The sequence below is a fragment of the Phaethon aethereus genome, assembly GCF_964289735.1.
Source record: "Phaethon aethereus genome assembly, chromosome: 8".
NCBI lineage: Eukaryota > Metazoa > Chordata > Aves > Phaethontiformes > Phaethontidae > Phaethon > Phaethon aethereus.
The window spans coordinates 31,397,032-31,409,928 of NC_138584.1; positions in this window are offsets into that span (position 1 = coordinate 31,397,032).

Here is a 12,897-nt window from a genome sequence, read left to right on the forward strand (position 1 = left end):
GCTGCATGCAGAATCCCTTGTTGTAAGACAGGAAAGGAAGGACTCCTCTGAAGTTGACCTATTTGTGCTTTGGTGCATTTTTCATAAAATAGACAAAATCCTGTTTTAATCTAGCCTGCTACACCACCTTCTGAGGGAGTCCATAGGTTTCTCTAAAATACCTCTGTGGCTATTGTCAATTAGAAAAAAATAATATTACTCAAGGATCGCTTTTCAGTTGAACTTCCTGAACATATGGTTCAAACTGAAGCTGAAAAGGAAAAACTGCAGGACAAACTGTATGAACTACTACTAATAATAAAATCAGACATTTTTTATAAGTCCACATTAATCTTCTTTGAAAGCTCTGAGTTGACCACATTTTTTAAATAAAACTTTTACCAGAGCGAATTTATTAAGAGAGCTCAGCATTGCCTTAGCTCTGTTCCACAGGGCATCAAGAGAAGTTTTATTACTGATTTCAGTCACAACAGACTTAGATCTATGCAGAATGGTTTTGATAAGCCCAGTGTAAAGTTTTATTGGTTTAAGACACGAAAAACAGACATGTTACAGAGGCCACTTCTACTATATAAACATAGTCATAACATATATAATGCATTGCACTGGAATCAATGCTTCAGAGTGTAAATGACGATGTACTTGAGGAAAGTAAAGCCTAGTTAAATATACACAGCCAATGATAGCAACATGTACCAAGCTTGTATATGGTACTTCTCCTCTGCAGATCTCAAAATAAAATAAAGTCCATATCATTATGTCATATTCACAGATGGAACAGAGAAAATTAACTAGGCTGGAGAAGGAGGAAGGTTGATGATCTTTGTTATGTCTGTCTTTTTACTTGAAATGGTAACTTCTGTGACATTATTTGAAACACATTTTGAGGCCATATGCTTACTGTTTGTCCTGGAGTGACTTATATTCAAAGCATCCTTTTCCTGTACGTTATAAAACAACATTATGAAAACATAAAACAACCTAGAGTATTAAGTGGTATTACTCATTGAGGTAGATGAGCCTTACAACGTGTCCCTGGCTGTTCATGATCCACTGATTTGTTGTGGTTTCAGAGGGTGGAGATAGTGGCAGCGGTGACGAGGAATTGTGCTGTGTGAGCACTGTTTCAATATAGAGAAAAATGACACTTCCTACAGATAAAAATGTGCTTTTAGTGCACCAGTATTAACACTATAGTCCCCTGTTCTCATTTAGGCTTACGTCTTTCTATAACACTCTTGCATGGCTAAAAAACTGTAAATGGCTTGTAAATGTAACTTGCACTTGCTTTAATGTCTCCGTAACATGCCAGAGCAGTAGAAAGGAGCTTTATGGTTCTGACCAGTGTCTTTTGACGTATCTTGCTGTTGCAGTATCAGATAGCACTGCCTCCAGCTGCCTGCCCGCCCTTCTGCCAGGGACTGCTGACCTCCGGCAGCTCAGCGGCCCTGAAGTACCTTCATGGGCAGTTTCAGCCTCACCAGATCATGAACTCCAGTTCTCTTCTGCCAGCCCTGCTGTGGGGATGACAGCAAGGGACCTGATATGCCCCTGGGGCAGTGAGGTTGTAAACTTCACCTGTAAATTCACTGGACGATCTATGTCAGAGGCCTGAGAAAAACAATGTTCAGTCCAAGTGTGCTGGTGGCCTTATCCTGCTATGTGTCAAAGCAGGTGCAAAGCTCACACTGGCTCTAGTGGTACAGAATGTGGGCCTTAAAAATCCTGAAATCCTCTTTATAAAGGCAGTTTTGAACATAACTTCCTCCCCTATTCTGTGCTTCATCCTTGTATTCCCTTTGAAAAATTACTTAAATTTTGTAATTCTAACCATATGGCTCGGCAGCCTCAAAGGAGGCATTTAGGATGCACATTTATCTAGAGAATTACAGTTTTACTTAGATTTTATCTGGTGACTGTAAGTGCATGGGGTGAGGACAGGAGACCACCAACAGAAGGACCCTCTAAATCTCACAGAATCACAGAATCACTAGGTTGGAAAGGACCGTCAAGATCATCAAGTCCAACCATTAATCCAGCACCACCATGTCCCCTAAACCATGTCCTGAAGCACCACATCCACACGTTTTTTGAACACTTCCAGAGATGGCGACTCCACCACCTCCCCAGGCAGCCTGTTCCAATGCCTGACCACTCTCTCAGTGAAGAAATTTTTCCTAATATCCAATCTAAACCTCCGCTGGCGCAACTTGAGGCCATTTCCTCTTGTCCTGTCACTAGTTACTTGGGAGAAGAGACCAACACCCTCGTCACCACAACCCCCTTTCAGATAGTTGTAGAGAGTGATAAGGTCTCCTCTCAGCCTCCTCTTCTTCAGACTAAACAACCCCAGTTCCCTCAGCCGCTCCTCATAAGACTTGTGCTCCAGACCCCTCACCATCTTCGTTGCCCTTCTCTGGACACGCTCCAGCACCTCAACATCCTTCTTGTAGTGAGGGGCCCAAAACTGAACACAGTATTCAAGGTGCGGCCTCACCAGTGCCGAGTACAGGGGCACAGTCACTTCCCTGCTCCTGCTGGCCACACTATTTCTGATACAGGCCAGGACGCTGTTGGCCTTCTTGGCCACCTGGGCACACTGCCGGCTCATGTTCAGCCGGCTGTCAACCAGCACCTCCAGGTCCCTTTCCGCCGGGCTGCTCTCCAGCCACTCCTCCCCAAGCCTGTAGTGTTGCATGGGGTTGTTGTGGCCAAAGTGCAGGACCCTGCACTTGGCCTTATTAAACCTCATACAGCTGGCCTCTGCCCATCGATCCAGCCTGTCCAGATCCCTCTGCAGAGCCCTCCTACCCTCCAGCAGATCAACACTCCCACCCAACTTCGTGTCATCTGCAAACTTACTGAGGGAGCACTCGATTCCCTCATCCAGATCATCAATAAAGATATTGAACAAGACTGGCCCCAGATCTGTCCCTTTCCTGTTAAGACAGATCCTGGACTGGAATAAACAGTTACTCAGCATCCATCGCAATGAGATGTCTTTGAAACATTTTTCCCCTGTATGACCACACAGATTTACTTAAAAAATTATAAAGAGATTAAAAGAAGGTTTATACATGACTAGAAACCCAATTCTTGCATTGTTTAATATGTAAGTTCCACTATTTTTTTTTTGTTTAGAAAGCTTTTACAGGACTACAAACCAGTGTAATTATGCCTTCCCGCTCTAGATCACTTTTGCTTTATTTTAGGCAGATGTTTCACACAGGAAGCAAGTCTGTGGAACAGAATCAGACCTAAGCCCAGTGTGTCCCAATTGTCATTAATATAAATACAATCAGATCTAATTTTATGGGATAGCTGGATTTTTATGTTGTTGATTAAAAAGACAAGCTGTCTTTCCAGAAGTGAGTTCATGCTTGAAGATAAGAGTTCACGTTTGTTACATCGTGAGCTTTCACAGTTACAAACTGTATGATTATGAGACTGTTGATTTTTATAACAGGGTTTTTTTGCATAATTGAATACAAATTGTGTGATTTCCTGGTGCATTTTACCCATTCCATGAGTTTGTGTTGTAATTTAGCAGTACTCTGTGAAATGATCTGTTACTTCTTGTTGCCTTAAGGCTTCCTGGGCATTTTAAAAGTTGCACCTTGTAGATGTGAATGCAATGAGCAAATAAAAATACTGCTACTGATTTGCTGGGGGGATATAAAGATTGGAATTCTGCTTCTAGTGAGAGCACTTACATTAATTCATGGTACAAGGGCTTGGTTCTGGTTCTTATATTGGACTTGAGATTTCTGTAAGAAGCGTGATTCATTTAGTAGCCTGTATAAGTGCTGCACTGTCAATCCAGAAAACTTACCACAGAATAAATGTCCACAGTTGGTTTCTACTGGGAGAGTGGCTGTCTGGAGGCAGATGGGGCAGCTGAAGTCACTGTGATTACTAGGTTGCCAAATTTGGAATGATTCCTGGAAGAGAAGTAGTACAGAGTCTTCAATAAATTAGTATTTTGATTGACATATTCAATTCATTAATAATAATTTACTATGATTAGCAGAGGGTCACAGAAACTAAGTATAGATGTCACATATAACTAATAGTTACCTCAGCAGATAACGAAAATTAGGCACAAAGAAATGAAGTGCTCTGTGTAATCCTACAGAAAGGACCAGTGTCAGAGGTAGGATCATGATGCCACATTTCTGCTTCCAGCGAAACATCCACACACCACTGGGTAATATTTACATTTTGAAAGCCAGTTGAGTTTGCACCACTGGCTTGTCTAGCTCTCGTTATTAGTCAGACAGCACCCGAAGTCTGCCCCAGTAGCTTTTGGATCTTTTTCCTCCTCCTTTATAGTTGTGTCTATCACTTAAATGTACTGAAATAACGACTGGTGCGTTCTCTGCCTTCCTTGGGTGGCAGACTGGTATCCTTAGTGCCTGCCATAGGCTATGTAACAAAAAAACACCTTTATTTAAGTGAAAAGATTGCTTCCAAACGGTCCTTCCCTTTGCTTAGCAAAGTCTATAATTAAGAATAATATTGAGCTTTGTTTTCAGAGCAGGAAGACAAGAATTCTGTAAGCCTCTGAAATGCCAAAGAGGCATTTCAAAATCCTATTTCTGGAGGGGAGAGGCTGGAAGATGTACGTTGGTCTTCCAATCTGTGCTGCTAAATCATTGCTCGTAAGCAGTAAAAGTCTGTTTGGCAATATATTCACCTTTGCCAGGATTGTTTAATACAGCGAGATGTAAAATAGTCGTTCTTACTTGATTCTTTACCACATTGAAAGTTTTTGCTACTTTTGTTATGATTCATTAGCTAGTCTGTAATGGATGATGGACCTGCCTACTTCATCTTAGCACACCATGTTCAATTGCCATAACCTCAACAAGATCAGTCGTTGAAGAAAATGTAATAATAATGTGGTTGATGTTCTTTTTTCTTGAGATAAAGTTATTTCAACATTTCTACCAATCCCCGAGGGGCACTTCTGAAAGGGGGAGAGAGCTTCCAAGGAAGTTCCTTCACTTTAAGGCAGAGTCTTGGAGGTTACTTGACTGCCCTCCGCTGCCTATGCGAGGTTCAACAGATGTCATCAATTACAGTTCTATTTTGTATTTTGATCATGAAGTGATGAACTTCATTTGTTTCTTTATGACCACAGAGGTCCAGCATTATATGGAATGGGTATTAATTTTCCATTATGGAACTAAGGCATTCCGATGAGATGATAGCATACTTTGAGATTACAGTATCGCCGTTTGCTTGCTGTCCCTTGTTGCTCAATTGAGATAGCTTATTTGTTCTTCAAATACCTGACCGGCACCTGTCTACACGACAGATCAATGAATACACTTCCAAGTGTTTGACCTATTTATAGAAGCTTTTATAAAGAGAACATGGAATAGATTCTGTGTTTTGCATGTCAAATACTGGAAGATACAGAGTGACTGTGAAGATTCAAGCTCATTTGACAACAAAGATTTTTTTAAAGTAATTAGTTTTTCTAATGTAGTAATTCCAAGAAAGAAGAGAGAGGCCATCATGTAGATCTACCAAATGAGTGTTCAGAAAACCGGGTCTTTTGCCAAAGCCATGTCTAAAATTACAAGTTCACCAAACTAGTGATTTTATATCAGCACCTTTAATACCAGTCTTCCCTTCCTATAAGGAGAATCCGTAAATAAGAAGAACCGGAGGTTTTAAAACAACATGCTGTACCTACTGGAAAAAGTCTCCTTCACTGTTTGTGAAGTTATAAAGGTATTTGTTTCTGATTCTCAACAGAAAAATTTCAGATGCTGAAGGCATTTACATTGTTTTCAGATTGTCCTCTCTATGCACTGATAAAATTATCTCCTGCTGAGATAACAACCACACAATAGCCCAACAAAGCTGGGATGACCGGGTATGAATAACTAAAACACAACAATCATTAGATTCAAGTCCGGTACACTGACAGGTGAACTCCAGGCAAGCAGGTTTTAACACAGTGCTACCTAGAATTCATATGGCACAGCACATTCCTATACTTGGAGTTCCCGTGCAATACTGGTGGGGTATTTGCAGATTCAGAAGAGCATTATTTCTGCTGATACGAGCTGGAATAGGTTTTGTCAGCTGAGGAACTGCCCCAGAGCAATTGTGCTTATAAACATTGCATACATGACATAAGCTGATTAGGTATCTATCTACTCTATTTTTGCAAAGTAGCAACACACACATTTCTTTAGCTTTGTCTCATACAACAAAGGGAACCAAATGTGTTTCTGGTTATGCAATAGATACCGAGTCAAGGGAAACCCAGCATTCCCAGACCATAACCGATGGAAATTCTGAAAAGCTCTCTTGCCCTTTGCAACCTCAACAAGTTGAAACCGCTCATGTATTTTGTATTAGAATGTGTTGTACAATAATTAACTTACTATATGACTCCTAGGGGACAAATGATTATAGTTTTTTTCCAGGTGACTCATCTTACTGCTGACTTACATGAGCAAGTCTGCAGAAACAGAGGTTGTGCTGTTCAGAAAATAGGAAAATTGAATGTTGCTGTGTTGCCATACAATACCAGTTCTGGCTGCTGAGGTAAGCTACCACGTGGAGGGGCTGGAAACTCGTCAGCTGAGCGCAAGTTCCTGCTGAGACCTTGAAAATGCTCAAGCTCTGTTCTCGGAGCATTTCAGTTAGAGGTAGGACTATGAATTAGAGCAAAGAACCAGGCAATGATCCTGTACTAAGGACACCAGTTGAAGAATATGTGCATGGCTGCGATGAAGAAAAATCATTCAAACCCAGGACCATGAAACAGCATTTTTTAATTTTCTTGTCACCTCGCTCTTACTGAATGAAGCAAGGTGGGAAACTCAACCAGCTCTTGCAGTATGACTAACAGGTGGCAGATTCAGAGGGAAAAAAAATAGGCAGTTCTTTACATACACAGTTAAGCAGTGGGTGCTCTTATGGATGCTAGAAATTTCTGAGTTCAGCAGGTACTGGGCAGCAAGTACTATTAAATGCAAAGGTAGTACCTCTGACTGAGGAAGTTCCTGAGCCATAAATTGCTAGAGAAGAGTATTCTGGGGAAGCATCATTAATGTTTCTTTATTCTTCCGTAGACATCCATTGCTGCAGAGAGGGCAAGATGGCCATGGTTTGACCTGGTATAGTCATTCTTAAATTAATGGAGCATTTGGGGGAAAAAAAGAGACGTGGGGTCACCTTCAGCGAAGATATCAGTGGCTTAATCTTGCTCTGAGTAGACAGGCTGGGAAAAACATGCCAAATCTTTCATTTATTTTTAATAGATTATGTGCACCTAAAGTTTTTTGATTTATTGAGTCCAGGCACTCAAAATGGTGTTTGAGTTGGCTTGATCCTGGTTATAAGGGGACTGCCCAGCTGGATCTGATGGGAGACGACAGATGATACCTGACATAGCTATAAGTCTGCCAGAATTAATTTACTCCTTACAGGATCTTGTGCCAGCCATTAAACATTTGAACTAGCAGATTGAATTAGAGATTGAAGTAGCTATTATGGCAGTTAGTATTTTTGGTCATGAGACTTTGAGTTTCTGATGGCATTAAACAGTCTTAACTTTAGTGTGACTTTGCCTAAAATGACAGATTTTTAGGGAGCTTCCTTTCATACAGTAGCTCTACAGGTAATTACAAACAGCAGAATTAAAATTGCCACACTTGTTAACATTTTAGGCTGGAAACTCTGTGAGCGCCCATAAAAGCTACTATTTCGTAGCTTATATTTGGATCTTGGTGCACATCTCACCTGTGAAAATCCCATGGATAATGCCATACTGATACTATAAAGCAGTTGTCCATGTAGCATACTGAAATTAGGCTCCTCTGCTGGAAACATCTCTGCCATGGGAGAAGTGGGGCAAACTTGCACCATTTGTCCCCAGAAGCGTCATGTTCTAGTAACTTGATTAGCTGCAGTCAAATTAGGGAGTGCCACAAAGTTATCACAGAAAATAAAGTTTGGAAGTTCCTTCAGGATTCCTAGTGCTCACACTAGTGGGATTTGAAATGAGTCTGTTCCCAAGTCTGAGAGACAGAAGCTGAAGAATTCCTCACACTTTACAACCACAGAACTCCCATTATGTTGTATGAAGGAAAATACCAGAGTCAAGATTTTCTGTACAATTTTCATAATACTATTTTGGACACCTAATGTTAGTTTTTGTCTAAGATTCATCTTTAAAAACCCTGAAATATTGGTGTTTCTAAACCATATGTTCCTGGGAATCATGCTACAGCCAGAATGGGACAGTAAAATGATTAGTCCAATAGGGGTCAATTTACTTAATGAGAAAATTAAAAAAAAACCCAACCAAAACCAAATCCCGAAGTTCAGAAGCAAATTATTCTGAAAAACAGACTTAGAATCCAAAGATGCAGAGAAAGCCTTAAACTCTGCCACCTCAAATTTTAGTGCCACAATACTTAACATTTGGGTATCCATCTCCTCCACCATGAATTCCCTGGCTCAGAGTTAGGCTCCCGAGCACTTTATAGGGCACAGAGAGAGAGTGAGACACGTAAGGATTATACCTGCATCACCCAGGCCAAGTACTGGAGATGCCTACCACTAGCCAACAGTAATACTAAACACACAGGTTATGTTTCAGCTCTCACCATTTGCAAGGAAGACTCCGTTGCCTTGTAAAGCTGCAGGACCCAGCACTATCTCAAGCGCACCAGAGCATTCTTCGAAAGAACTAGGTAGGGCTCAGCATTTTCAAGGGGCAGCACTGGTCACCTTTTAAATAATTGTCAGTGGTTAAAGCTTTCACCTGCATAGGGCATGCTGGCATAGTGCTTTCACTAACCAAAGAGATCCAGCCCCCGTGTCCAGTGGGAAAACCCTGATGGCCACACCAATCGGAACACTGTCAGCAGCTGTCACCAGAGCCCATGCCTAAATTGGCAAACGGACATAAAGTGACTCCCTGTGTGAAAAGTACTAAGGGAAAATGAACCCTCCACTTTCACGAACTAGCAAGGAGATGGTAAGTGGAATGTACCGTAACACACGTGCTCATATATGACAGAAATGGCTTTTGAAGACTTAATTAAGACTATAAGGCTTGCAGTGGGTGACAATGTACAGTGCTTTGTGTCAAACTTTAAATTTGCTGGTTGGCAAAGACATGTTAACATGTTTATTTTTAAATACAGTTTTAAGTTTTTCTAAAATCAGGTCCTTACGTTTATATTCCGTTCACAGTGAACACGAAAAGTGTTACATGCTTTTGGGGCCAGATTTGCAGAAGAATTACCACACAGGTACATCATCAGGGACCAGGCTTTAAAACTGTTCAAGCCCAGAAGTTCCCTATGTGACCATCAGATTTTTGAGAAAAAGGAGAGGTCTTTTCAAACCTGGACACATCTTTTGGCTTAAAATGAAAGCTGAGTATTTCAGAAAATAATTCTAGTAGAACTCTGCAAAATCAAGCCTATTGTACTGAAACACAGCCCCTAGATTTGATGATACATTTTTAATACTTGAATGCAAAAGAAAGGCATGAAGTAGCGATCACATTGTTGATTATGAAGCCAGAAGGTCTTGAGTATAAACCTTTATCTCTGTGACACAGCTCAGCTCACAACATCTTTCAGTTTTACCACAAGAAAATTTAGTTTTTAATGTTCGAAGAGAAGGATTTAAAGTTTTAAAAGCACTTAAGCAGATTCAAGTGCAAACAAACATTTATTCATTTTTCCATGAGCATGTGCCATTATTTAGAAGTAAAACAGACATTGCTTTGAGGTTTAAACTTGCTAGGAAGGCGTGACACTGTGTGACCTCATCAGATTCCTTTGAGAGGCAAGCAGCTGCCCCATCTCTCAGCTACAAGGTCGATTAAGGTGATCAGGGAGGATACACTGGACAGCTCATTATTTGACAACACATATTTCACCTAATCACAAGAAAATTAAAAATATGACACATTTTAAAGGGAAGAATTGTTTCATGCAAATTCTCCAAAACTAATCTAATTATTACAAGTATAAATAAATACTCCAATTATTTATTAATCATCATTCTAAGGAACACTTCCTACCGTGGTTCAGAAGACCTACATAAGGTTGGGCTTACCATTCCTCTTTCCAGAAATGTTTGAGAGGAGCTAAGTGACACCTGCTGACAGTGTTGGGGTGGAATCATTCGTTAAGGCCAGCTATGCATCTTTGTCAATTATTAACTTAGCTGCCTAATGGCAAGGGTCTGCAGGTTTTCTAAATTAAGCTTATGAAAGAAACATGGTGGTTTGTTTTTTTTTCTTCTGTCAAATAAAGCAAATCTGCTAAAAAAGCAGAGGTCTCATGGGAACAGCCTCCCTTTCTAAAACATCTAAATAAATCTTCTCCCCTCAAAATATGTTTAACATAATTGAAAAAATACCTGAACCTAATAAAAAATTTGCATTACTATTTTTAAATATTAACTTGATCAAGGGCACACTAGAGGTATTTTGATCATCTGCTAGAGTAACAGCTTATCAGTACTGTTGTGAAACAGGCTTAAAACTCGCCAGATATTTGTGGTACTTTGGAATTGCGTAACTGCACAATTAGATTGTGCAAAAAAATATTGTCCAATTATCAAGTGTAGAATTTAAGCAGAAAGCCTAACATGCTAAAATAATTTGTTTGTGGGCACATATATTTCATACGGTATTTATTCTTTCTTGTGCTCTATGGTCCTTAAGAAAGGCTTGATTTTTGTAAAGATGTTCTCCAATTTACTGCAGCAAAATTAGTAAGAAGACCTGTTAAGGGCCTGGTTTTGTGCAGCGTTAACCACCTTGATCCTGATTCAACAGGGCATTGAAGCACATGCCTAATTTTCAGCCCTCAGGTAACACGTAACCTCTTACAGAGGGGTGGAGTGGGAGTTGGTGATACTGCAACAGAAATACACTTAGAACAAAAATAATGCCCCTGGCATTCCTGCTGAAGCACTGATAAGCTAAACAAAGCACTTTTCAAAGACTAATAACCGGATGGGATTTGTAGCATAAACAATGTTCCTTGTTAGTCACCAGTCCCCAGGGCATCTTCCTCACTTTGTTACAGATAAATTGGCAACAAATGAAATACTGTATGTGATTTCCTGCCTGGGGTATGCATGCGTGCTCGCATGCCAGTGTGATAGCTGTCATTTATTATTTATCCAAGTATGTACACAAATCTACAGTGTGATTTAATTACTTATTAAAGGTGCCAGACTGACAGATTCAGAAGCTGGAGCTGTTTCTTTATCCAGAGAACCGGCACAGTGTCAGCAGTAGCATCCTCTCCATGTTCTAGTAAAATGCTTCTCCCCCATGGACTCCTCAAATACCTGAGCATAGCTCTTTCTCTCCAGCCTTTTCCCAGCTACTCTGCTCAACATGTTAAATTCATAAAGGCTGCTGACAAAGATGTCAGTTATTCCTGTGATTTTTAGACAGGAATGTTTATACACTGGAAAATTGGTTTGAACACATTAAGTCTATTTTAGGTAGGCCACTCAAGCATTTGATTACTGCTAACTCAAAAAAGGATTTGGATGGTTTTAATACAGAGGTGAAACCCTCTCTAACTAAATAATACCAAAAAGATTATAGATGTTTTGTAAAGGTGAAATGAGCCCAGATTTCCTTTTACTTGCCAGAGGCTGTATGCATAGTGCTGTGGCTCTTTTTGCGGTCACTAATGCCCTTACCTAACAAACAGACACGCTAGTCTTGGGAACTGGTTGCTAAATTCTGCGTTGTTTCAGTAAGCAGGACTTTGGTTCCATTTTTTATGTCACTCTAAACGCGTTACTGCTTAGTTACCATTACAGTTCAAAGCACTTCCCCGGCCCGCAGGCACAGCTGGATGCAGGACAGCAGGAAATCTGCAGTCTTCTCGCACTTTAATCAGCACGCAGTCTTTAACGGGGAAACAGATTTTATTAGGCTTAACTCATCAAATTTGACCATACCTGTTTTCCAGAGAAAGACCATTAAATAATAGCAAGGTTTCCTTCACATAACTCCAGAATATTTTGAGAAAAATAACAGACATGATAAAATCTCCTAAACTTCTATGAAGCTATACGTTAAATCAGTAAAAAACATGATTGCCCGAGGCCAGCCATTCCTATTGCCTTGCTAACTTTTCTGGTCCCAGGACATGCCTGAAAGTTGCAATCCTGGATCCATTTTGTGTAACTGTAGTTGTGCTTTTTTGGTGCTTGATCTTTGAGGCCTTAAAGCACAACTACCGTGCTTGTCATTTTGGCTTTGGAGTTTGAGCTGGCAAACACTTACATGCCTGAGTTATTTTCCATAGTTGAATAGTGCCATCAAAGCCAACCAGTCTGTTCATGCCAACCACTCATATTACTGCATTATTTTTTCCCAATTTTACAAATAAAGTTTCTTATTCTACTCCACAAAAGCCTACCTAACCAAAAATTTGGGCTCAGAAATACAAAGATGGGACTGAGAAGTACAAAGATGTGAAATAACTCTTCCTGGCAGCATTTTGGAGCAGGGCCGGTGTAATGGCATTTGACACAAACCAGGGGGCTTTCGGCTGAGATGGAGTTTTGCACTGTGAACTCTCAGTGTGTCCCAGCTGTGACCTAATTCCATCCTGGGATGTAAGAGTGGTGGCTGCTGGCTGCTGGCTACGTAGGCAGGCTTTACAGTGTTCTGCTGAAGTGAGGAGCTGAGCCACCGGAACCGCTGTGAACCCAGTTCCGACGCAAGAGCAAAACATGTCAGACCATCTGTCTGTGAAGAGGATCAGGAAAGCAAGAGAGAAAACTCTTTAAATGGAAATGTAAGTGAACAGCTAGTAAAATCAGACAATCGTAACTTTTATCTTAAAAAAAAGATCTGAGTGCAAAATGTAA